This window comes from Indicator indicator, chromosome 14, assembly GCF_027791375.1.
Source record: "Indicator indicator isolate 239-I01 chromosome 14, UM_Iind_1.1, whole genome shotgun sequence".
Taxonomy (NCBI): domain Eukaryota; kingdom Metazoa; phylum Chordata; class Aves; order Piciformes; family Indicatoridae; genus Indicator; species Indicator indicator.
Genome location: NC_072023.1, coordinates 25,382,749 through 25,408,766, shown reverse-complemented (window position 1 = coordinate 25,408,766; position 26,018 = coordinate 25,382,749). Strand labels below are relative to the sequence as shown.

The 26,018-nt window shown below is 44.0% G+C and overlaps 1 protein-coding gene across 4 annotated transcripts in view; it reads right to left on the bottom strand.

Annotated features, from left to right (window-relative positions):
* Positions 1-22,584, bottom strand: part of ADIPOR2 (adiponectin receptor 2) — a 58,200-nt gene extending 35,616 nt beyond the window's left edge. The window contains exon 1 of one of the 4 annotated variants that reach the window (XM_054386488.1): positions 22,546-22,584. The gene's annotated coding sequence lies outside the window, so the exon portion shown is untranslated. Of the gene's footprint in view, positions 1-13,824; positions 13,978-21,763; positions 21,784-22,147; positions 22,168-22,545 lie in introns of those variants that run through there. The other 3 variants (XM_054386489.1, XM_054386490.1, XM_054386487.1) reach the window with 3 other exon arrangements.
* Positions 22,585-26,018: the final 3,434 nt, after the last annotated feature.

The window sequence follows — 26,018 nt, the reverse complement described above, 5'->3', positions numbered from 1 at the left end:
CACTAGGCCAGAGTAAGCCGTGTAAGGCTTCAGGGCAAAACCTCCCGGGACAGAGTTTTAGATTCCCTCCCTCTCCCCCCTGCCCCATAGAGGAAAGAAAAAGGGTAGACAAAACAGCTTACTCGGCCTTGAAGATAAAAAGGTGATTTTTAACAAGAAATAACAGGTATTGAGGAAGAAGGAAATGTACAGAGAAAATAAGGGAGGATATATACATATACATATATTTATATATATATATATATATGTATACACATATACATACACACAACCCCATTGCGGATGGGCACGGATTGCCCCAGCCGAGGAGGGATTTCTGTGGAGGTAGGCCCCGACACGCAGAGGCAGGGCGCACCAGGCCCCACCGCGCAGTCTGCAGGCAAGGCTGCTGCGGAGGCCAAAGGCAGGAAGCCAGAGAGCCAGGCTGGAACTGCCCCCTGCCGCGCGGCTTCAATAGAAGCATGAGGAGGCAGGGGATAGACCCGATCTGGTACTGCTCACCTGGCGTCCGGTGACCCCCACCTGCCCACCGGATCACAGCCTTAACCCACAACAGCACGGAGCAAGGCCGAAGGGCGTTTTAAATAGATTTGTGAATTGCCCCGGCCACAGCCAAAAAGCTCACAAACCAGGAATATTGAAAGATTCAAGAGTGGAACTTGTGTAACTTGGAAAAGGTATTTTTATCCTTTTTAAGGAATCTCTCAGTGATTAAGCTGTCTTTTTTAAATAAGGGGCGAAACATCCACAGCAACACTCCAAATAGTCTCTAAAACTACAGTTTAAAAAACAAACAAACAGACACAAAAAAAAAAAAACCCACACCAACCCAAACCAACCAAAGAAGGGTATGTATGAACAAAGGAAGGAGAAAAACCATAGAGAACCTTGTTTTCTCAGTGTACCCTCCAGGAAAAGTATCAATCAGGCAGTAAAAATTCTTTGGAGGTCAACTTTAACAATGAGGAAGCAATCCAGCAGCTCCTCTCTTAGATGTAATTTCCCTAGATAAAGAGGCATCTACAAAACAAAGATTAAACTCCCGCAGAGGGTCAGTGGCCAAAAACCTGTCTTTGTAACTAGTAAAGTGCCACTGGACACTTCAGCCTAAGCTATTTCACAGCAGGCTGCAGGGACAAACAATCAAGCACATTCTAATGCATTTGGATCCAAAGAAAGGGAAGGAGCCAGCAGCCTACCTTCAGTAAGCAACCACTTCCATTTCAGAGGATCCCATTACATTGTTACATTTGTCCAATTTGTACTGCAAATTGGACCCCAGTTTTGTAACTGGGTTGGGCTGTTGTGTCAGAGGTTGGCCCACCCCCAGTGCACAATATCTGCTTGTTAGGGACTCGATAACTGCTGGAAATTACTTTTACTCTTCAATAAACCAAAACCAGGAGATTTGTCACCAGAGCAGTACAAAACGAGGAACAGACGTTTGAGTTCTTTTCACATCACATTCCACAAAAACCCACAGCCCAGACCTGGAAAACTTGCTTCTGGTTAATTTTTCACTAAATGGCTCCATTTCTCCAAGTGAGAAACATTCCATCTTTATGCCCTTCTCTGAGTTTATTTCTATGGCATGTTACTAACTCACACTAACTTCACGGTTGCCAACAACAAAAAAGATGCAGTTGGTTCCTGTTAGTAACACTTCGTATCACACTGTCCAAAAGTGAAAGACTGAAATAGACATTACTGTCCTCTTCAGTGAAAATTTAAAATACATGATTTTAACTACTGCCTCAAGGATATTCAACTCACAGGACCGTTGGATAAAAATTAAGAATCATTGAATTGTCAGGGTTGGAAGGGACCTCAAGGATCATCCAGTTCCAACACCCCTGCCATGGCCAGGGACACTTCACACTACATCAGAGCCACATCCAGCCTGGCCTTAACCTCCGGAGATGAGGCTTCCACCACCTCCCTGGGCAACCTCCTCCAGTGTCTCACCACCCTTACGGGGAAGAACTTCTTCCTAACATCCAATCTGAATCTACCTGCTTGCTCTGTTGGCTCTCTGGGCTGCAAGTGCTCACTGCTGGCTCATGCTGAGCTTCTCATCCACCAGCACTCCCAAGTCCTTTTCTTCAGGGCTGCTCTCAAGCCAGTCCCTGCCCAGCCTCTTTTGGTGCCTGGGACTGCCCAGACCCAGATGCAGGACCTTGCACTTGGTCTTGTTGACCTTCATGAGGTTGGCTTGGGCCAAGTGTTTGGGGCAGGCACTAGAATCCAGAGCTAGACTACTAAACTGATGCTACATTCAGTTAACCCTGCTAACCAGAGAACCTTTGCTCTAGAATGTACACAGCACCAAGATCAACCGCAGCAATTCAGAAAGCAAACATTCCCATATGCTGGCAGGTATATCCCTCTCCTCTTAGGAAGGATAATTTTGATTCTCTAGAAACTGAGCCGAGATCTTTTACAATTCAGAAAAACGTTTAAGCCTGGAGCAACTGCACAGAGAAACATTTCCACCTTGCTTTTAAGACAGAGTAATACACACACTTCAGGATGCAAAATTTATGCAGGAAAGCATTTGACACAGTTGCCTTCAGTGCTTCTTACTTGGATTGCTTCAGTGCTTGCTTAGATTCTGTACTCATATGCCATCACTATGCAAATTTAAGGGCTGGCTGGTGCCAAGTGGGGCCATGGGTAGGCAAACAGTCCTACTACTCAGGGCTGCACCCCTCAGAGTCACTCTAATATTTGTCACAATCCATTCCAAGTGGCAGTCTGGAAAAATGTTATCCCAGGGGAAGAAAGAGATGCAATTGTTTGTTATGGAACCAGCAAACTGAATTGGCTTAATGCACTATCAGAGAAGTGGCATGGACAACACTACTTCATGTATTTTATATGCAGCCTTCTCCTAATCTGTTAAGGACTGACAGTTAGATGACAATTAAAGGGGTGGTCCAACATATCACAGCCACTATTATGACCTGTTGACCAGCTGCAGACCACAACTGTCACAGCAAACCACAAACCTTACCAAGATTACTGATTTGAACACAGCGGTCAGGATCTCAGAAGCTCGGTTGCAAAAGGCTGACCATCAGGCTCTTCCCAGTTCTTGCTGATGATCTTGGGTAAGCTTTATTCATGAGGTTCTTAGCTTACTCTGGTTTATTTTGTGGTTCACGAGTTTGGTGTACAAAATGTGTGCATTTTGTGTATTTGTAAAAAAAATAAGAACAAAGAAATTGTACTCCCTTACCTAGGCTCAACAACAGCATTTCTTTGGTTGGAGATCACAGAATTGTCAGGGCTGGAAGGGATCTCAAGGATCATCCAGTTCCAACACCCCCCTGCCATGGGCACAGACACCTCACACTACAGCAGGTTGCTCACAGCCACATCCAGCCTGGCCTTAATAACCTCCAGGGATGAGGTTTCCACCACCTCCCTGGGCAACCTATGCCAGTGTCTCACCACCCTTATGGGGAAGAACTTCTTCCTAACATCCAATCCCAATCTACCCATTTCTAATTTTGCTCCACTCCCCCCAGTCCTATTACTACTTGACACCCGAAAAAGTCCCTCCCAGATACTGCAAGGCCACAAGAAGGTCTCCTCAGAGCCTTCTCTTCTCCAGAATTAACAACACCAACTCTCTCAGTTTGTCCCCATAGGAAAGGTGCTCCACATGTCATCTGTTCTCCTCCTCAAAAAACACATTTTTTGGTCACAAGTTAGACAACTCAAAACTCTATTACTTTTGTGAAGCAAGTGTATAACAAGAACACTGTAGGAATAACCAACATCCACTCAGAGCATTTTATCAGTCCAAGATCAAAAAAGTGCTACAGCATCTTTTTAAAATTCTTTCTTAACTACCAAAATTCAAGCAAAAAAGATCTGCTGTAACCAGACTGCATTTAACTTATGTCAGTCAGAAGCAGATTGAGTCAAATGGCTGAAGTTCTAGAAAAGTCCATGTAAAGCTACTCATTAACTAGTATCTTAACTTCCTTAATGCAATAGCTAGAGAACAATGTTTTTTATAAGAGAATCATTGTTGAGGATTAAGAAATAAGCTGGAGTGAACTTTCTTTCCTCGATCATTTAGTACCATGGTAGCATTGAAGTTACCTCAAATTCTGATGCAACACCAAGCACAGTGATATCAAAGCTTATCACTGATGGAACTCCAAAGTACAAATGCTAATCTTTGACTTTGCACTGTCCTGTAACTAAAGAGAGATGGTAAAACACCATCTCTACTTAAAATACTCTGAGGTTACTACTAAAATTCTAAGAAGCAAAATTATCAGCCATATACATGCAAACCCTTTAAGGCAGCATGCAGCTTAAACTCAAGACATCTACAAGACCTAGACAAAGACACTCACACAAGGTCATTGTGCTGTCATTTGCTTTACCATCTTGGCATAACAGTTTTTTTGCTGGTATGTGTGTTCCCTGAAGAGGTTTTTGGTAGTACAGCTGAAGCCTGCAAGCTAATCAGGACAGCTATGTTAGCATAAAATCAAGTTTGAAACAGTTTAAGACCCTAGATGTGCTTCAAGTTTGTTTTCCAGTAACCCAGGAAGCATCTTGGGAATACACACATTAATTGTTTTGCATGACTTAGTATCACTTATTGATGCATTCAGATAACCATTCAGGTGGGGGGTGAGTGGGTAGTGGTATGAAATTAATTTCTTTTCCAAGTCCAAACACACTCCTCAGTCACAGTGGAATTGTCTAAATAATAATAAAAATGCACTTTACTTCTATATGCTTTCAGTGAAAAATATACTGTCCCTTCTTTGAAGTATGTGCTTGTAATCCACCCTTTGATAACAGAGCTACACTGCTTGTTTAGTAAAATGAGGACTGGCTGTAACATTGGATTAATGACATCAGCATCATTAAAGGAAAATAAAGATTAAATTGTTATGTCAAACTATTTACAGCAGATGACTCACAAAGAGAAGACAGAAACAACAGGAGATTAAGTAAAAAAGAAATCCTCAAAGGAAATAGACATAATTACACTTATAAAAATACCTCATTGGAAAACAGAAATAAAACTGTAATTTCACATAAAGAAGAAAAAGTTGGACACCCTGGTTACCTTTATCACAGACTATAGCATTTACAGTAATTATAAAATTCATAAAAGCAAACACAAGGCTTCTGTGAAGCACTTACACAAGGTAATGATGGCTGTATCTCAGTGAAGCACTACTGCTTACCCTCAGGCCTACACAAGCACCACAAAGCAGGAGAAGATTGAAAGAAAAAAAGCCTCCATGGACCTCTATTGGTTCATGCTCAGAAGCCCAAGTCATAAGAGGGTTTGCAACATCCTTCTTGCATTTGTGAGTGCTAGGCAGGGATTTGCAGACATCAAACCATGGGGAAATCATCACCATGCAGCCCTGAAATACAGCACTGCCAAGGCTAGCAGCAGGCCATAAGCTCTGTAGTCACGATGCAAGGCCTCAAGACTGAGGCTTGTCAGGCTTGCTACATTTTAACTTTTCCTGACCCATCTTTTGCTCAGTTTACCTGCAACAGCAGCTCCTCTAGTTGCTTTGATATCCATACCTAATTTATTTTATTTCATTACCCAGGCTTGCTCTATCTTAACTTTTCCGGGCCCATCTTTTACTCAGTTTAGCTGCAACAGTAGCTTCTCTAATTGATTTGATATCTCTAGCTAATTTATTTTACTTTTATTTACCTTGGTGTGATACCACCTCCACTTATCCTCCCAAAGAGTGGCTGTCAATGGCTCCATCTCCCAGTGGAGGCTAGTGACAAGTACAGTCCCTCAGGGCTCAGTCCTGGGACCAGTCTTGTTCAACATCTTTGTTGGTGCCATGGACAGAGGCATTGAGTGCACCCTCAGCAGGTCTGCTGATGACACCAAGCTGTGTGGTGCAGCAGACAGGCTGGAGGGAAGGGATCCATCCAGAGGCACCTGGACAGGCTGGAAAGGTGGGCACAAGCCAACCTCATGAGGTTCAACAAGACCAAGTGCAGGGTCTTGCAGCTGGGTTGGGGCAATCCCAGGCACCAAAACAGGCTGGGCAGGGACTGGGTGGAGAGCAGCCCTGAAGAAAAGGCCTTGGGGGTGCTGGGGGATGAGAAGCTCAACAGGAGCCAGCAGTGAGCACTTGCAGCCCAGAGACCCAAGCAGAGCCTGGGCTGCAGCAAGAGAAGTGTGGCCAGCAGGGCAAGGGAGGTGATTCTCCCCCTCTGCTCCACTCTGCTGAGACCTCACCTGGAGCTCTGTGTACAGTTCCGGAGCCTCTATTACAGGAAAGTTCTGGAGGTGCTGGAAGGTGTCCAGAGAAGGGCCATGAGGATGAGCAGAGGGCTGGAGCTCCTCTGCTATGGAGACAGACTGAGAGAGTTGGGGTTGTTCAGTCTGGAGAGGAGAAGGCTCCAAGGAGACCATCTTGTGACCTTGCAGTATCTGAAGGGGGCTACAAGAATGATGGGGAGGGACTTTTTAGGGTGTCAGGGAGTGATAGGACTGGGGGGAAATGGAAAAAAATAGAAATGGTTAGATTTAGATTGGATGTTAGGAAGAAGTTTTTCACCATGAGGGTGGTGAGACACTGGCACAGGTTGCCCAGGGAGGTGATGGCAGCCTCATCCCTGGAGGTTTTTGCAGCCAGGCTGGATGTGGCTGTGAGCAACCTGCTGTAGTGTGAGGTGTCCCTGGCCATGGCAGGAGGGTTGGAACTGGATGATCCTTGGGGTCCCTTCCAACCCTGACAATTCTAAGATTCTATGAAAGGGTTATGTACAACACTGGCCTAGCGTGACAACAGAAGCCCTCAGAAGTGGAAGCAGGATGTGGTACAGAAAAGTACAGGTATAGGAAAAGATACAGGACATAGGCTTTCCTCCAGAGACCCTATGGCTATAAATAACTCACTAGTGGTCACTTAAAATATATGTAAGACATGGAGATGGATAAATTTGGCTTTATCCATACACAGATACATGAAGGGCATGATACATAGTAAATTCAGACATAAACAGGAGCTACAGACCAATGTAGAAAGAAACAGTATAAATGAATGTTAACGAACATACAAAAAATCCTAAAGGGGTCCTAGGAGGAAGAAATAGGCAACATCAACATCATAATCATCCCAAAAACTGACCCTCAAGGCTGACAACCCAACATTATCCTCTCCAGCAGTGCAAAGCTGCTGACTTAAATACCCAGAGCAGCAACAGAAGGCTGAAAGTAACTGCAGAAAGGGCAAAACCCAAGAAGTCCACTTCACAATTTTAGCTGCCTGTGGTGATATTTTCCCACATACAAGTACTCCAATTGCAATATTCTTGATTTTTAAGTATTAAATCTAGAGTAATGATTCTTGAGTATAATGGGAAGCTAAGCTTCCCATTATACTAACAATAAAATCTTGGTTTGACTTCCCCACGCATGTTTTTTTATATACACAAAGGGGTACTTCCTCTTTGCCATAAACAAGAATGCAACAAAAAGGATGGAATCCTCCATTCTTTCCCATTTTGCAACTCTGAAGAGCATTGTTAGTCTTTAAAGCATTAGAGGAAAAATACAATGCAACAACAAAGCCCTAGGAAAACCAACCAAACAGGCCACCTGAACTTGGAACACTTTTCCCCAGAGGTGGTGGGGTGACCTGGTCAAGGTTGGTTTGTATCAAAGGGCCTTTCATATCTGTAATATGCACTCCTACAACAATACCCAAACATAAAACCCAGTGAGCTGAGCAGTCAGTGTCTGCACTTTCTGACTGCAGAAAGAAGTCCTAGGCATCATGGAAGGCTCTCAATTGCTTTAAGAAATCCTAAGAACAGGAAGGAAACATGTTCAAGTTGATAAGCATTCACACTCTTAAGAGTAGGAAGGGTAGGAATTTGGGTTGAATTCCTGGACAAGGGCCTAGACAGTAGGCACAGGAGGACAAAAAGAAATGGGTCAGCAAACTACTGAATTTGGCCTAGTTCTCAAACACTCACTGGAGGTACTCTTATTGTAGCCTAAATTGCATCTGTAAGGAGTCTTAATACATAGAGAACTATTCAGGTAAACTATTCTGGAAAAAAAACCCTACATCATCACTGTCAATGAGAGATCTTGTTCTCTTTCTGTAAGAAAAAAAAGAAAAAAAAAAAGGCTAGTTTGGATAAATTCGATGCAAAGACTAAGTACCCTGTCTGACCAAGAAGCAACATGCCTCTTCAGATCCACCTGATGTACACAGCCAGCTACCATCCCTACTGAGTAAAAGCAGGCCAAGATTCTCAGTTGAGACAGAGTGACAGGAAGGAACCAACGACTAACCTGTATGCCAAAGATGGACTTGGAAACCTAGCTGAATAACTCTATACAGGAGGTCAGATGTTAATGGAGCATGAACACCACCTCATCCACTTCTAAAATCCTGCCCTTCCTCAGAACTTCTCTCTGCCTTATCCCCTCCTTTTCTTTTTTCTGTATTTTACTGTGCACTGGAAGTATTTTGGTCTATCTAAAGGTGGACACATCATCTTTGAAGTCCCTTCAGTCCCATCAGCATGGTCATTGCTGCAGTCAAAATCTCAGAATCCCAGTACAGTGGGAGTTGCAAGGGACCTCTGAATATCATCTAGTCAGGTATTAGATGGGTACTGCTTTGCAGGAGGCAGCTAATGGGGCACTTAGGAGAAACCTTGGGGTTTTGCAGGGGAGCACCTGTGGTTTTAGGGTATTTCCACAGCTGCATGTTCTCCTCTCAGGTCAGTTTCATAGAAACCAGAATGTGGTTTAATGGCCATGGTGGTGTTAGGTCAACAGTTGGACTCAATGATCATATAGGTCTTTTCCAACCAAACCAATTCTATGATTCTATGAAAATTCCCACGTATACTATTATGAAAACCATGAAGAAATCTTCCAGTACTGGCAGCACTGAGAGCTCAGTATTTACATGCATTCTTTCAGGGAAAAAAAAATAGACGCTGACAGATTTGAAAGTTCTAAGAAAAGACAAAAATGAGTGTTGTCAACTTAGTATTTTAGAAGAGACTGGAAGCAAAATATTGGACCTGTTCAGACAACCTGGCAAACCCTGACCTATGTAGACAGGCAAGCAGTTGTAGCCAAGCAAAGAAGAATATAAAGTAACACAAGCCTTGCATTTATGAAATACAAAATCTATTTTTATCACATTCCGAAGTTTTAAATCACATTTTACATGTTTACTAAATTGAGACAAAATTTGCTTTGCAATAGCAAGGAAGGTTTTATTTAAAACCAGAACTGACCACTCAAAATTGCAGTAAGATTTCAACACAGTGTAAAGGTTTCCCAATCTTCATGTCAAAAACAGCACCACCCAAAACAAGTTAAAATATCAAGCACTGCCTGTCAGCCAAAGTAAGGTCACAGAGTTAGCAGATGGTGATCTCAAACCAAAAGAAAACTGTCCTTCATGCAGCAAACAGGTAAACCTTGGAAGTCATTGCTGCAGGATAAGCATTCACGGGGAAACTGGAAAAGGATAAATCCATCCAAAAGTGTTAAGCACACGAAACCCTGTCTAGCTGTAGGAGCCCCTAAATACCAATGCATGTCTATCATATATTACTCACATATTCATGCTTAGAAGCTATTTTCTTCCTCAGGATATGGGCATCTGTTACAGTTTAAAGGGGGAACTTTAGCCTAGTCCCTGACTGCAAAGACTGAAAATAAATTACCATTGGATGCAAAAGGAAAATAATGCTAAGGTCTATAGAAAATCCTTGGCTTGCTAATGGGATATACAGCAGAGGCATAATCAGTTCTCTGTCTTTTCTTATTCTGTCACTTTTGCTTGCAACTTTCTCTGTCTTGCCATGGTATCTCTGTTTTGACTACTGTGTGAGGTAACAGGAAGAAGGGAGAGAGTGGGGGAGGAAGTGAACAGTCTCCCTGGATCCATCCAGGGGGGTTCTGAGGAGCTTTTGTGTTGTTCACAAATTGTATATATAAATATTGTACATCTATTGTATATTTTGTACATATTCATTACATCTCGTATTTTTAGATTGTCCTTTACTTGTAAATAGGCCTCCACTTGCTTCCATCTCAAACTCAGCTAGTCTGGCAATTTTATTTTGGGGGTAGTATTCTCCAAATTAGTTGAGGGGCGATTTCAACCCACCACAGCATCCTTGCTAAATATCAAGGAGCCTAATGAATAAAACTAAAATAGGGAAGAAATCAAATGATTGAGATACAAAATAAATTTAAAAAAAAAAAACACAGAAGAAAGGATGGAAGTTGAAATAAAATTTCACAAGGACACTTGGCAAAGCACTCTAACGATGCAAATAACCTCTCAAAGGCATTCAGGAAGCCAGTAAGCACTACCCTGAGATGCTCTGTCCAGCGAGTTATGTAAGAGGACAAGAGAACAGAAATAGTCTATGGCTGCCAGAACCTCATTTGCCAGGTTTCTTCCTTCTCCCCTGAATGGCCAGCTTGACCAGGACCAGTAGGTGGTCCTGCAACTTGGCCAGACTTCAGACTCAATGGGTAAAAATAGAAAGGTTAAGGACGTTGCACAGTCAAAGCCTCAGTAAGAGGTTCTGCAACCTGGCACATTTGGCATACACATGTAAGGATTTCATCTTGCAGCAGGATACACCAAGTGAACTATACCATGAACACATCCTTAGCACAACTCTCACAATACTCACCAACTGATCTCTAGTGAAACAGAATCTGCTGAGCACAAAGCAGTTCAAAGCTTCTCAGTCTCTCCAATTCAAGTAGAAGTCGTCTTATTTTGTGCATGGGTGGAACACGAGCAAGAAAACTGAGCAGGTGGAGCACAAGAATGTGAAGATGTTTCTGCAGCATGGCTTGGAAGCAGACTGCATGGATATCATGCAACCTACTTGGGTTATACACAAGAGGGTGGTCCAAGAGCCTCAATGGAAAGAAGCTTAAGCAGCAGTTACACAATGGAGGTAGGATCCTGACCTCGAGGATTTCTAGTTTAACTTAGTCTGGTTTATATTATAGCTATCCTGGAATTCCAAGTTCCAATGGAATGACTCATCTTCTTCTGGAGACTCAAGGAAATCAGGATACTCAGTGTGCCCCAGTTTGGATTCTCACATACAGATTAGATACAATCTGTTAACTACTGACTGCATTTACCCAGTTCCATGAATAATGTTTAAAGCGGTGCACAGCAATTTTATGTCATTGATTTCCATTGCCAAATTCAGAAGAGTAAAAGTTTAAGGAAAAATTTTTAAAAGAAAACAAACAAAAAACCCAAATGAAACAACCAAAAAACAAACCCCAAAGCAACCAAAACAACAACAGAACAAATAAACCACACATACAAAAGCCCACAGAAATAATTCCAAATGAAAAAAAAAAAAAACAACCCTACTAAATATCTGATGCACTCCTACACTTTCCCTGCTGAACTGGAAAAGAAAAATTAGTTCAAGTCCTGTTTCTGACCAGTTTATACTCTCATGCGTGTACCCAGCACTCACCTCAACTAGCAACTCCAGTTTGATAGCCAAGCTTATCACATTAAGTGTCACCTCCCTTCAGAAACATTTTTTGTAAGCTTTGTTCCTGAGAAATCACAAAAACATTCAGGCAGGAAAGCCCCTCAGGATCACCAAGTCCAACCCAGAACCCTACTCTACAAGGCTCACCCCTAAACCATAGCCCCAAGCACCACATCCAAACCACCTTTAAACACATCCAGGCCAGGGGACTTCACCACTTCCCTGGGAAGCACATTCCAATGCCTGACCACTCTTGCTGGATAAAATTCTTCCTACTGTCCAGTCTAACCCTGCCCTGCTGCAGCTTGAGGCCATTCCCTCTCTAATTACCTCTGAGATAAGACAAGCACCAACTTTTCCACAACCTCCTTTCAGGAAGTTGTAGAAAGCCATGAAGTCTCCCCTCAGCCTCCTCTGTTTCAAACTAAACAGTCCCAGCTCCTTCATAAGATTTATTGTCCAGGCCCTTCCCCAGCTTCCTTGCCCTCCTCTGCCCTGGCTCCAGCACCTCCACATCTCTCTTGGATTGAGGTGCCCAAACTGGACACAACACTCGAGGTGTGGCCTCACCAGAGCTGAGTACAACAAAACAAACACATCCTTTCTCTTCCTTGTGGAGTAACACACAGCCTCAATCTTAACCACTAAAATACATTTCCCAAAGACATCCAAGTATTCCTCCTCTCTAACTTTTTACTGCTCTGACAAATAGCTGTGCTACCTCTGAGGAAGCATAGATCAATTTCTTTCACCTCAAACTTGTCACTGGTTCTTCATGAGAAGGTTACAGTCCAAGATTACTACAGGAAGGATGTGAAAACAATCTGAAGGATGTTTCTCCAAGGTATCTTAAAACTTGGTAATAAATTATGCAGATGGGAACAAAATAATCCCTAGAGTATGGGTGCTATGCAGTAGCTATTAAACACACAGTGGATGACAAAATGCACACATTCCATTTAAATTAGAATCTTTTGATTTTTGTAGGCTCACTCACCAAGAAAACAAGTTGGACTCAAATAAAACTCCACACAGTTACATCTAAACTGCATAAAGATGTACCAGCACAAACCCAAGGAAAGTAGGGAGCTTTTTAATCATCTCAGGTACTTCATTTGCCACAAAACGTTCAGCATTAACGCCAGATACCATATTTCATTCAAACTCTCTGCCAAACAGGTTTCTGCCTCAGTACTTGTTAGAACTGATTTATGACTGTCAAACACATTAATCCACATGTTGAGCTGCCTCAGGTCACTTAAAGTTAGTCAGAAAGGACTTTCCTCAAGCCATATACAATGTTGCTCTTGGTCCACATGAGAGTTTGGAATCAGACCTTGAGAGAGATCCTCTACAACATAAATACTACAGCCTGAAAACAGCAAGGAATGCAGAAGATTTTTCCTGCAACTCGTTTTCATTTTCTCTGCTTCACTTCATAGCATGTCGTTAAGAGCAATAAAATTTCCCTAAATGAAGGCTGAGTTTATCTTAGGATCTCGTGTCATTAGAGTTGAAGTACACAGCACTCACGCCAGCTTCAAACTGACATTCATTGTACTCCAGCAGAGGAGGGAAAGATTGTAGGTTATACAACCTACTTCATCTGTACAGCAGGTAGTACACAAGGCAGAAAAACTGTCTCAGAGATTACAGGTATTGCATTATGTACAGTAACTGCTGGAAATATTTCTATATGAAGTCTTACACCCAACAGTTTCCAGTTGAATGTCTTCCTTATTCAGTATTTTCCACAGAATGCAGAACTGGTTTTCACCAACAGACCACTTGCCTCCTACCAAACAATTCTCTAGGTATCTTAGATGATCCAAGATTTCTAGCACAATTAAATCAAAAGTTCAAAGACAAACACAACTGGATAATCACCAAAGAGAAGCAGTCTCAGCACACACATCCTGTTTGCTTGTTTGGTGACTGGATCACCATCAGCTCTGTTACCTGTCACATCCCCAATGAAAGCAGCAGTAATGCACACATTCTACACCTTTCCTTTTTATGTCTGCCCTGCAATTATTTTCAAGTGCCAGTAATTCTCAATTACCCCATCATTAGTATGACTAAACATCATCCAACTATAGGAATTATGTAACTATGCTTTGGTCAACCATGAATATCATCACTGTTACTTATGACTTTTAACGTTGTAACAAATAATATCCTTATGAACTGTTCAATTATTACAAAGACAATACTTAAATTGTCACCCAGTCCAGGAGTCCCTTCAGCTTGAAATGAGAAAGCATTCAACTATTCTGTTACCTCAGAACAGGATCTCCAAGGAGAAGGCATCCAGTTTTAAGGGAGTTTTAGCATCCACACATAGGATAACTCCTCTCAACAGGAAGTAAGATTCCAGGTGCTACTACACAAACTACTGGACACATCATACTTACTGCTAAAAGAACAGGAATGTGGAATTGTATCTTTTGGAGGATGACTTTGGACTGCACAAAACATTCACGTGAGTGTTGCAGGCAGATAGGCCCTCAGGCACTTACGTAATAACGAACTACTGAAACAGAGCCAAGACATGAGTTTTCAGAGGAAAACAGTCATGGGTCCTGTGATCATGCTTTGTTTTTCACAATGACTTTACTGTAATGTGGAACAAGGGGGTATTTGAACTGGCTAACTGATAAAGTGTCAGCTGAAAAGGGTTTACATGGAACATCAACAAACCAGTGCCCTTCTAAAGTACCTTCTTGCACCACTTTTCCAATAGCATTTAAAGACTCTAAAGCTCGAAACCCAAAGTACACCCAGGTTACCCACAGTCATGCCAAGCTGCACTGTTACATCAACCCTGACCTTACCAGAGTGTTTGAGACTGGTATCATCTCCCTCCCCCCACACTGACCCATATGCTGGAGTCCTTCCAAACCAGTTGGCATAATTGGCATTTTCAACTACGTCATGTGCTAGTTCGATATTTTGGACAGAAACATTTGTGCAAGTGCTATGAAACTTGCAGAGTCCCTCTCACTCTCCAACAACAATCATCTTAACTTCAAATTCCAAGTTTGTCTTCATGGCAGAAGACAGAAAATATCCTACCTTTGAGCTCTAGCATAGAGGATCAGAATTAGAAGAGTTATACACATACAATTGTTAAGCCAAATACAAATCAACTCTGTTTTAGCAACACTACCTACTGAATCAAATCTTGGTTTTTATAAACCAGAAAGTTTTCATCATTTGCTACTAATTGTCCTAATTGACTCAAGAACACCAGAACTCCTATGAAAAACCCTAATAAAAAGGAAAGGAGGCTTGCGCAAATGAAGCTTTGTGTTTCTGGAGGATGACCTAAAAAGAGAATTAAAAAAAAAAAAAACCCCACACCAAAAACACACAAACAAACAAATGAAACCTACTGCCAAAACCTATTCCTTTATATCCTTCATAAGAGTGGAATGAGTAATTCATAATTATTAACTGGTCAGAGAAATTTAGTGTTCCTCTTCTGTACCAAAAACCGTATTTGAAAATTGCCCTTTAAGAAATATCTTACAAATCAAATCTGAGCTACCTAGCAACTTCCTTCCCTACATCAGTGAAGCTCACATGAAGGAAAGGATTTTTATAATACATCCATTATTGAACTGTTTCTGTAATACTGCAGAATTCAAAGAGTTGCCAATTATTAAAAAGGCAGAGCAGGAAGTATAAGAGCAGTTGGGCTTAACCATGGGCATTAAGATCATCAGGACACAAACCTTTTTCCAGCCACTTCCTCTGAGCTTGGACTATATAAAGGTCAGAAAACCACTAAGTAAAGCTTTTGTTGACTTTGTTATGCCTTTCTCAACTCTCATGACACCCATTTCAGAAAAATAATCCATTTTGTTCCCCACTGAAGTTACAGCAGGCAGAAAGCCAATAGCTGGCACTCTGTCACATAGCTACTTTAACAAGAACTACAAATAGACTCTTCCTCTTATTTTTACAGATATGTTCCAGTAAAACAAAAAACCATTTGCCTAAAAGATTAATACTGACAACAGCAGAACGTTGCTGTTGTTGGCCTGGCAATGCTATATGCTCTTATAGGGAATACACTTACACTAACAAAATTGGTGAAGTGCACAGTCCTTCATGAGCAAATTGGCTGTAGCATCTCATGATGTCAGAAAGTACCAGATTCCCACACTACCACTAATTTGTCTTTACAGCACCAGTATATATGCCCACAAATTCTACCAGCCATGGAGACCAAGACAAATTAAAGCATTAGGAAGGAAAACAGAAAAAGTGCATCCTTCAGGTTACACCAAATGGCAATGGAATGGCAACCACCAAATCTCAGGAGCACTAGGAAATGATAGGAAGAAGTTCTTCCCCATGAGGGTGGTGAGACACTGGAACAGGTTGCCCAAGGAGGTGGTGGAAGCCTCATCCCTGAAGGTTTTTAAGGCCAGGCTGGATGTGGCTCTGAGCAACCTGATGTAGTATGAGGTGTCCCTGCCCATGGCAGGGGGGTTGGGACTGGATGATCCTTGAGGTCCCTTCCAACCCTGACAATTCTGTGATTCTTCATAACACAAGCACATCTAAAGCTCAGCTAAGAGAAGCTGAAACGCACATTCACTGGCTCTTAGCTGAAATCCTACTGGCTAGCCATTTCCATGTTCCAAATGCAAAAATCTCTTTCCCTGCATGCAAAAGCTTGCCAATACTCTCAGGACTGAGAGCATAGACAGCTTCAGCTAAACTTATCTTGGCACTGCACAGGTTTTTAAAACAACTCCCACTGCAGCCTGGGAGACGCAGACATTAAGTATTTCTAGTATAAGAAGGAGTCAAAGATTAGCTAAAGGAATTTTACCACTAGCTAAAGGAATTTTAGCATTCAGATTTCATCTAAGAAGCCAGAGGTGATATTTGCTCTTGGAAGGCAGCTTTGCCTGGCTCGATTCGGTTATTCCCTTTCCATCCTAAGTTATGCATTTTACAAAAGCCTAGAAACAGCATACAGACATCTGTGGGCCTGAAGTCCTTATCATGGTAACAGATCCTCCAACCCATCACCCATCAAGTAGTTTGTACAAGGAATTAAAAGAGCACAAATAAGCCTGCAAAATGACATGAAGAAAACATCTCATATAACATGTACAGTTCCCTCCAGGACAGCCTGTTAATTCAAATATCAATAAACATCCCACTTACTAAAACACACTTACAACAACATTTTGAGGAAATCATACTAGTGAAGCAATAAACATATCCATCAGTAAGGAGCTAAAAAAGGAATCTCCCCAGAATGCTGTCATTAAAACAAAGTCTACTAAAGGCTCCTACCACCAAAAGAGCCTTTACCTAAACACTGCAGAACAGCTTAATCCACTCAGTGATCTCCTAACAAAATACGTAGCACACATTGCCACCCCCGGTGAGGCTGCATCTGGAGTATTGTGTCCAGTTCTGGGCCACCCAATTCAGGAAGGGCAGGGAACTGCTAGAAAGTCCATCACAGAGCCACAAAGATGATGAAAGGAGTAGAACATTTTCCTTATGAGAACAGACTGAGGAAGCTGAGGGCTCTGTAGCTTGGAAAGGAGGAGCCTGAGAGGTGACCTCCATGTTGATAAAGATGTGCAGGGTGAGTGCCCAGAGGCTGGAGCCAGGCTCTGCTGGGTGATGCCCAATGCCAGCACAAGGAGCAATCATGGAAGGTGAGGCATAGGAAGTTCCATGGAAACAGGAGGAAATATTTTTTTCCCTGTGAGGCTGACAGAGCCCTGGAACAGGCTGCCCAGGGGGGTTGTGGAGTCTCCCTCTCTGGAGCTATTCCAAACCTGCCTGGATGTGTTCTTTTGTGATCTGCTCTAGATGATCCTGCTCTGGCAGGGGAATTGGACTGGATGAGCTTTGGAGGTCCCTTCCAGTCCCTAACATTCTGTGATTCTCTTGACCTAGACTGAGCAGCAAACCCAACCTTGGCTTCAAACAAGGCATGGCAGCCTCTGCAATCCTTTCAGCAGATGGAACCAAACAGGCTGGGGAAAAGAGCATTTAATTCAATCAAGAGAAGGAGGAAAATTGGATGTACAAATATGAAACATGATGTAATTATGGTAAATCAGCCTAGCCACACCTCATCTTTGAATATATGCAGACGATCATAGCTCCATGGAGAAAAACAACAATTCCCATTGGCTAAAGCAGCTAAACTTTTACATGACCTACTCAAATGCACACCATAGTGTAACATTATGACATCTACATCTAGTCTAAGTTCGCTTTCACCATGAAGAAACATGAATACTAACCATCTTGAGATAAAATAATGGCAGAAAGATTAGAATAAAGGCAAAAAAAAGGAAGTAACCCTTCCTCAGCAGAAGTCTGCAGTGTAGTCAGATCTACCAAAAGAACACTGCAATACCCATTTTAAGTATTCAAATGCCTTTCAAACCATTCTGAAAGGAAATTGTCTACTCTTGCTTACTGCTCTCTAAAGGTACCTTAGAGCCAATGATTATAGCTCTGCCTGCCTGTTCCAACAGTTTCTTCCTGTAAATAGTGCCTGACTATTTTCTGTTCTCACCAGGGCATAATTAGTCCTGTTCACAGAGAGCTACAGCAGCTGGCACATCCCAGCAAACTCCATTGCATTTTCACAGCTCCCAAAATCCATCTAAACTGTGTTGCAAATTCTTCTATATGGATATTGCATATCCTATGAACCATATACCTACCTATACATTTGACAGCACTGTTCTGCAAGCAATTTAACTACAAACCAGCCCTGAGAAGTCCTGAAGCATTTGCTGACCTGTACAGTTCACAGAAGGCCAAAGAATCCTGCAAGGCCAGGAAAACACTTCCTCCTCCAATAACAGAGCAACAGAGATCTGTAACCCTAGAATACAAGAGTAATCATGGCTACATGCAACAACAAATACAACTGCCATCTAATTTTATTTCATACCCATCATCCCTAAAACATTTCACCTGTTTAAGAGACCACTAAGCTACAAACAAACAAACAGGAACCAAGAAACCCAAACCTCAGGCAGTAATTTTCTTCCTATCCTGGCCATACTGTAACTCAAACAGATGTCACTTTAAAAAAAATAAATAACCCCCCCCAAACAAACAGTGAAGGACAGTTATTTCCATGGGGTTCTGAAAATTCCAAAGTAGTTATAATTGAAAACCATCTTAAATCAGAGGACAAAAAGTGGTATTAAACATACAGTATTTCCTCTTCAAAAAATTCTGAGCACCTTAACTTTGCCAACACCTTCTCGCCTCAACTTCTTTGCTGTTTCTCAATTCTGGCAGCAGCAGTATAAGCTGGGGCACCTCCTTCCCCAAGGGAAGGCTGTCTGCTTACCACCACACCACCTGCCACACTGCAACATGGTGAGCAGTCTCCTCTATATAAAAAGATTGCTACTGTGTCCTGAAAGGAGAGCTTGAGGTTCAGCTTCAAGCTGGACTAAGATAAAGATTTTATGTCAAATTATTGAGACAAACTATCCAGAAAATTTCTGTAATCACTAGGCAAGTTCAAACTCCAGCTTAGTTGCACAGTCACATGATAAAAGCCTGACTCTCTGATGATGCCACAAAGAAGTTGTTCTTTTCAAAGCATTGCAATAGGAACCATGTGGAAGCAACTCATCTCCTGCACATTGGTTTACACAGTGATATGCAGCATCCTGCTTCAAACGCAAAATGTTCTGGTAGTAGGAGCATAGGTGACTAAACAAGCAGAAATTCAAAATGTTTAGAGTCTGTTTCCTGAAGAATCACAGGGAAGGGACCTCAAAAGCTCATCCAGTCCAACCCCCCTGCCAGAGCAGGATCACCTAGAACAGATCACACAGGAACACACCCAGGTGGGTTTTGAACATCTCCAGAGAGGGAGACTCCACAAGAAGCGGAGCTAATACCTAGTCTGTCTTCGTGTTCTTAACTTTTTCAAAAGCAATTGCTTTACTGAACTTGTCTTTACAAACATAAGGGCAGGGGTCATCATGTTAAGTACAACCAGCTGCAATACAGCATCCTCCAGAAAGGATAAGGCATTTCACACAAATTTTATCAGTGTGATGTGGTTTAACAGCCTTCCCCTTAAACACTGTCCCCAATACTTTTTCATAATCACTGCTATTATCTTGTGTAATGTCTTTCAAACCTACCAACACTGTCTGCCAGAAAATTCACTGAGTGACTCAGACGCAGACACTGTCAAATCAAAAATACTCAAACTGCTATTCCCACTTCAGAGCTGCTTCTGTTTCAGTGTTTGAGTTGCGGACAGCATAATAATCCAACAACCTCCTTATCAAGATTTTCCTTGTGTGCAGACAGCATCTCCACTGCAAAAAGCAAGCTTGATTTCTTTGCACACTGTCTTGGACAATATGGTTACACAACCAGAAATCTGTAAACTTGCAAAAGTCTCAGTGCCTAACATTAAGTATCTTTTGTACATGAATGCTTGACACAGCTCCTTGACCATGCAACTGAAGCCATAAGATAATAGCAGAGACCCAAAGTGCCTGGCACTACATGCCCTGCCCATTCCCATTTATTTTCTATCATGACAAATCAACAGGAACACTTGCCTGGAGCAAGCACAGACTTTTCAAACTCCAGCCTTTTTATGCTGTACCCAGAAGTCAAGTTTCAAGCCTGAATCTCACTTACATTGCCAAAGCTCACTAGTTCCTTCAGCAAACCAGTAGTAATGCCACTAGTTCAACAGCACTGATACAACTGCATCAGTGTAAAGTTTGTGGTGGGGGTGAGGGGGAATCCTTTTTGTCTGGCTTTCTTGAAGACCTGATACAGTTTAAGCTCCTATACTCATCACATTTTATATTTGAGAACCTGCATATAATAGGTACAAATCTGTTGAAGGACTTTTCACCATGGAAGGTTTGGCTGAAGTATACCAAAAATGCACTCTTGTCTTTCACGCTAGATTATTCTTTCATATCCAATTTATACTCATAAAGTATCATTTGGAAAATCTGGAATGAACTGGGATTCAGTTTTAAAACTCCTTCTTTACTTACTTTGATTCAGTTTTCCACATCAATAACTCTTCTTCATGGTTTTCACCATCAAGCTGCCAACAACCTTATCCCTGGACTTTTTAAACCATACTTAGTTGTCAGCTCAGACAAGAGAGTTAGTTCCATATTTTTTCAACTAATTGTGCACTTCCAACACAACAATGAGCTTCTTTCAAGTTGCCTCCTAACACACTGTCACAGTCTTCATACTGAATTGTCACAGTACAGGTGAAGTTTACATGTAAGAAGTTATGCCTGTGTATGTTGCATGGGCCACGACATAAAATCTTCATAACCAGGACTGAGTAGCAACCCTACAGGAAAATGCAAAGCAAACCCTAAACACGATCACTTCCTTTCTTGTATAAACAGTATTAGCTCATAGCAGAAGATAACAAGGAAAACAGGCTGCTTTATGACTGTGCTGCACCCATAAATCCCTGACACAACATCTACGTCTATTCATCAGGAACGCATACTCCTGTCACACCAACTACCAGATCTGAAGTACTCTCCACCAGGGTTCTGTAGAAAGCAAGCACCTTGCTCCAGGAATCAGGATTTTTACAGTAGTTTTGAGGGAGAGAGGACTGTGCAGTGCACAGCTCATCACTAACTTCCAGAACAGATCTGTGAAGACCACAGACAGAATGGAACCAAGAATTTAATACTGCCTGACACTAACTACAGCAAGGGAGCAAAATCAAGCATTTAAATTACACATTAAAGCCTCAAATCTTAAAAATAAGGCTGTGTTCAGAAGCGTTTGCCCAGAGGACCTAACCATTATTATAAAACCTGGCCCATTTTCAAAAACACACAACACAGTTTTAAATACACAGACAATTCAACTGTCTAAAGAACTTCGATGGTGCATGAAGAACAAAATGTACCTTTAAACAAGGAGCAGTATCCAAAAGCTTTTCTGCTATGTGACAGGTGCATAGGATAGCTTACACACACACAAATGACAAAGCTTTTGTGCCAAAGAAGGTGCAAATTAATATTAATGGTCTTCTTAAACAAATGCCTACAACACCCATCTACTAAAGCCAACAACCCGACTGAGTTTGAAGCTGAGACAGAAACTAAAAGAAAGCAACACTGCTTGAAAAGCTCAGTAAGAACAACAGCTGTCATATCTTCCTTGTATTCTAGTCGATTACCATATGTCTCAACATCTTTGTTGCTCTTCCTAAACAAGTAAGAGATAAGCATCTGATTCGATCTGAAAAAGGGGAAAAAAAGGGGGGGAGGTAAAAAAAAACTTTTTCAAAAGTTTATGTAACTGCCACTTGGGAACACGCAAATAGTGGTTACACTGGCGTCAAATATTTACATTACCTACTGTTGGAAATTCTTGTGTTTACAGATACACAGAGGACTCTGCAGGCGAGGCAAGTTTCCCGTATTGTGCAAGCGCAGTGGTTATTATTTTTATCGCCTCCCTAAGATTTTAGGAGCAGCAGCAGATTTCCATGTCCTGACAAGCAACAAGTGTACAGAAGGCTACAAACGAGACCCACTTACGGCGCTCTTGACCCACTTACAGTGCTCCACTGGCCTAAAGCCTCTTCCAGCCGAGAAGAAGTGCTCCTTCGTGTCCTTAGGCAAACACCTTGACCGCAAGCCCGGCTCGCTTCTGCCCCCGGTCACCCGTCGGCTCCGGCAGGGCCCACTCCCTCCGCGCCGAAAAAACCCGACCTCGGCCGAGGGCAGCGCCTACCCCGGGCCTCCCCCCGCGCACTCCGGCCGCTTATTCTTGCCAGGGGCAGTCGCGGCCCAAACCCCCGCCCCGCCACTGACCCCGGGAAGGGGCAGAAGGAATGGAGACGACCCCCCTATCGCGGGGGTTCCCCCTCGCCGCCCCGCCGAGTCCCGGCCCCGCTGTGAGGCCGCGCAGCCCCTCCGGTAAGGCGCGGGGCGCGCAGGTTCTCCGGGCACTCACCTGGCAACGGCCGGCACCCACCCCGGCGCCCGCGAGGTGCTGCCCGCCGCCCCGCGCCGCCCCCCTCCTGCGGCAACTGCTGCCGCCACCGCCTCCCCGGCCCTGTCACCTCCTCCTTGCCCTACAGTGTCATCATCGCACGAGGCCGCCGACACCAATGCGGGAGACGCCACCGCGCCTGCGCATGGTGCACCGGAAAGAAGCGCAGGAGCCGGCCCGGCGGCATCTATGGCAATGTAGTCAGGACGGGGCGGCCGTCGCGCAGGCGCAGAGGACAGCCGCCTGCCCCGAGCCGCGCAGGGAAGGGGTGCGGGCTCCTCCACGCGCCCGCCGCCAGGAGTCGCCTCTGATTGGCTGAGGAAAGCGAGTGACGCTAGCGCGGGCTTTTGTGCTTCTCGAGCTCAGAGCAACGCATGCGCGCGGCTGTGGGGCGGCGGGGCAGCGCTGTCGCCCGCGGGCTCGCTGCGGCCCGGCCTGGCCCGGCGGTGTGTCTCCTACGCCCTGGGGAAGAGGATCCGGCAAACGGCCGAGCATCGTACTGCATCTCTCCCTTACCCGCAACAGAGGTGGTGGGGGTTCCCCTGTGCCACCGTTTCTTCTGGGCTCTGAGCAGGCAGGAGTGCCTGCTCAGGAGTGCTTCACTCTTTCCTGCAGAAAGCGGTGCCACAGGAAACCGCAGGCCACGCAGCCCTTCCTGCAGGTCTGACAGAAAGGGACCCGAGGAGAGCCACCCGTGGCGACTGCTCACAACCATCCAGACTGAGAGGGGCACTGTGAAATTCACTGGGGAGGGGAGATTTGAAGCGTGCCGCAGGGCCATAGGTCTTGCAGAGGGGAGAAGAGGCCCCGCTGGATTGGGGTTTAATGCTCCGGTCTGACCTGTGTGCTCCGGGGCATAGCACGGGTGGGAGGGCCACGGAGGGTGCACCAGCAGAAGCCAGTGTTGTGTCTATGCCTGATGACCCTGGAGGCAGCTGGGAAACTTTGCTCCGGGCAGGGCCTGAACACCTGGTGTAGAGGCATGGAGGAGCAACAATGCAAACAAGAAGAAGTTCCTGTGTTAAGTAATGGGAAATGTAGGCAAAGCAAGAGGAAAACCTAAGTGACATGGAGATTCTGAAATTGCATCGTTGGGGGAAATGGTGGAAAGCCTCTGCTTGCGTGTTGTGTAATGAGACTAGACAAAGCACTAAGGAAGCACTGTTCTGTTAGAGGATAAGCTTAACAATTGCCACGGAGAACTGGCTGATCTGAGATGACTTGCCTGTAATTTGTGTGGCTTTACACACTTCAGTGCTTTGCTGAGGCACGTTCCAGTCAATGCACCTGTACACACGTGCAGGAAGTTTAGCTCAAAGTGGTGATTATGAGCAAGATGGAAGCAAAATTATCCCTTTTGAATTTGAAAAGTTTTGATCCCTAATACTCACATAGGAAAGTACAGAGTCCTGCACCTGGGAAGGAAGAATAAACTGCAGCAGTACAGGTAGGGAGGTGATCTGCCAGAGGGCAGCCCTGTGGAGAAGGACCTGGGAGTGCTGGTGGACAACAAGTTCTGCATGGGACAGCAATGTGCCCTGGTGGCCAAGGAGGCCAATGGGATCCTGGGGTGCATTCAGAGGAGTGTGTCCAACAGATCCAGGGAGGTTCTCCTCCCCTTCTGCTCTGCCCTGGTGAGACCTCACCTGCAATATTGCATCCAGTTTTGGGCTCCCCAGTTCAAGAGGGACAGGAATCTGCTAGAGAAAGTCCAAGGGAGGGCTACAAGGATGCTGAAGGGACTGGAGCACTGCCTGGGGAGGAGAAGCTGAGAGCCCTGGGGCTGTTTAGTCTGGAGAGGAGAAGACTGAGAGGGGATCTGATCAATGTCTATCATATCTGAGGGCTGGGGGTCAGGAAGAAAGGGACAGGGACAGCCTCTGCTCATTTGTGCCTGGGATTGGACAGGGGGCAGTGGATAGAAACTGCAGCACCAGGAAGTTCCACCTCAGCATGAGGAGGAACTTCACTGTGAGGGTCCCAGAGCACTGGAAGAGGCTGTCCAGAGGTTGTGGAGTGTCCTTCGATGGAGACTTTCCATCCCTGTCTGGATGTGTTCCTGTGTGACCTGTGCTGGATTCTATGGTCCTGCCCTTGCAACCCCTAACCTCCTGTTTTGCATTGTACATTAAATACATTCTGCTTATTCCTTTACAACTATTTATAAAACTGTAATTGCTGCATTATTTCCTTTAAAATATGTCCCATCTCCCGCTTTGATTAAACTCTTTGTTATTTCTAAGGGGGCAAGGTAGTTACTGACAATCAGGGTTGCACTACTACATCAGTTTAGAGTTTCATCAATCAAACTGTATTTTGACAGCCGTTGGGCAGCAGCAGGGAAAGCAGCAGCTGCAGTGCCTGCTCCAGCTCCACCCCGTGCCTGTCTGATGAAGTATTTCCTGTCCTGTCTTTCAGTTTTTCAGCTGTAAAATGGCGCTAATGATTTTAAAATATTTTGAGTTCCCTTGCCTAAAAACATATAAAAAGTGCATGTTGGCTTCATCTGTCATTTCCTGTCACTGCAGCTTAACATGTACTCAGCCAATTAAGAGGGAAATTGAGATAGGAATACTGTTTCATTAAATCCTAAATAAAAGGCATTGGGGTGCTTTATTCTGATCTGAGAGCCTGGAAATGAAAAAGGAATGCTGTGCTCTGCTATATGGGACAAACCAGTCAGTCAGACAGACGGGTTTAAAAAAAAAAAAAAAAAAAAAGGAGTTACATTCTGGGCATTTTTAGGTAATTCCTAGAAATCATAGCATTAAGATAAAAATCACTGAATCACAGAATGTTAGATGTTGGAAGGGACCTCCAGACATCATCTAGTTCAACCCCCCTGCCAAAGCAGGATCACCCAGGGCAGTCTGCACAGGAATTCATCCAGGTGGGTTTGGAAAGTCTCCAGAGAAGGAGACTCCACAACCTCTCTGGACAACCTGCTCCAGGGCTCTGTCACCCTCACACTAAAGAAGTTTCTTCTCATGTTGAGCTCAAACCTTCTGTGTTCAAGTTTATATCCATTGGTCCTCGTCATATTACTGAGCACCACCCAAAAGAGCCTGGCCCCCTCCACTTGACACCCACCCCTCAGCTATTGATAGACCTTGATCAGATCCCCTCTCAGCCTTCTCTTCTCCAGACTGAACAGCCCCAGGGCTCTCAGTCTCTCTTCACAGGGGAGATGCTCAAGTCCCCTAAGCATCCTCTTGGCTCTCCTTTGGACTTTCTCCAACAGGTCTCTGTCTCTCTTGAACTGGGGAGCCCCAAACTGGACACAGGATTGCAGCTGTGGTCTCAGCAGGGCAGAGCAGAGGGGGGAGAAGAACCTCCCTAGCCCTGCTGGCCACACTTTTCTTGCTGCACCCCAGGGTCCTATTGGCTCTCTTGGCCACAAGGGCACAATTGCTGTCCCTAGCAGAACTGGCTGA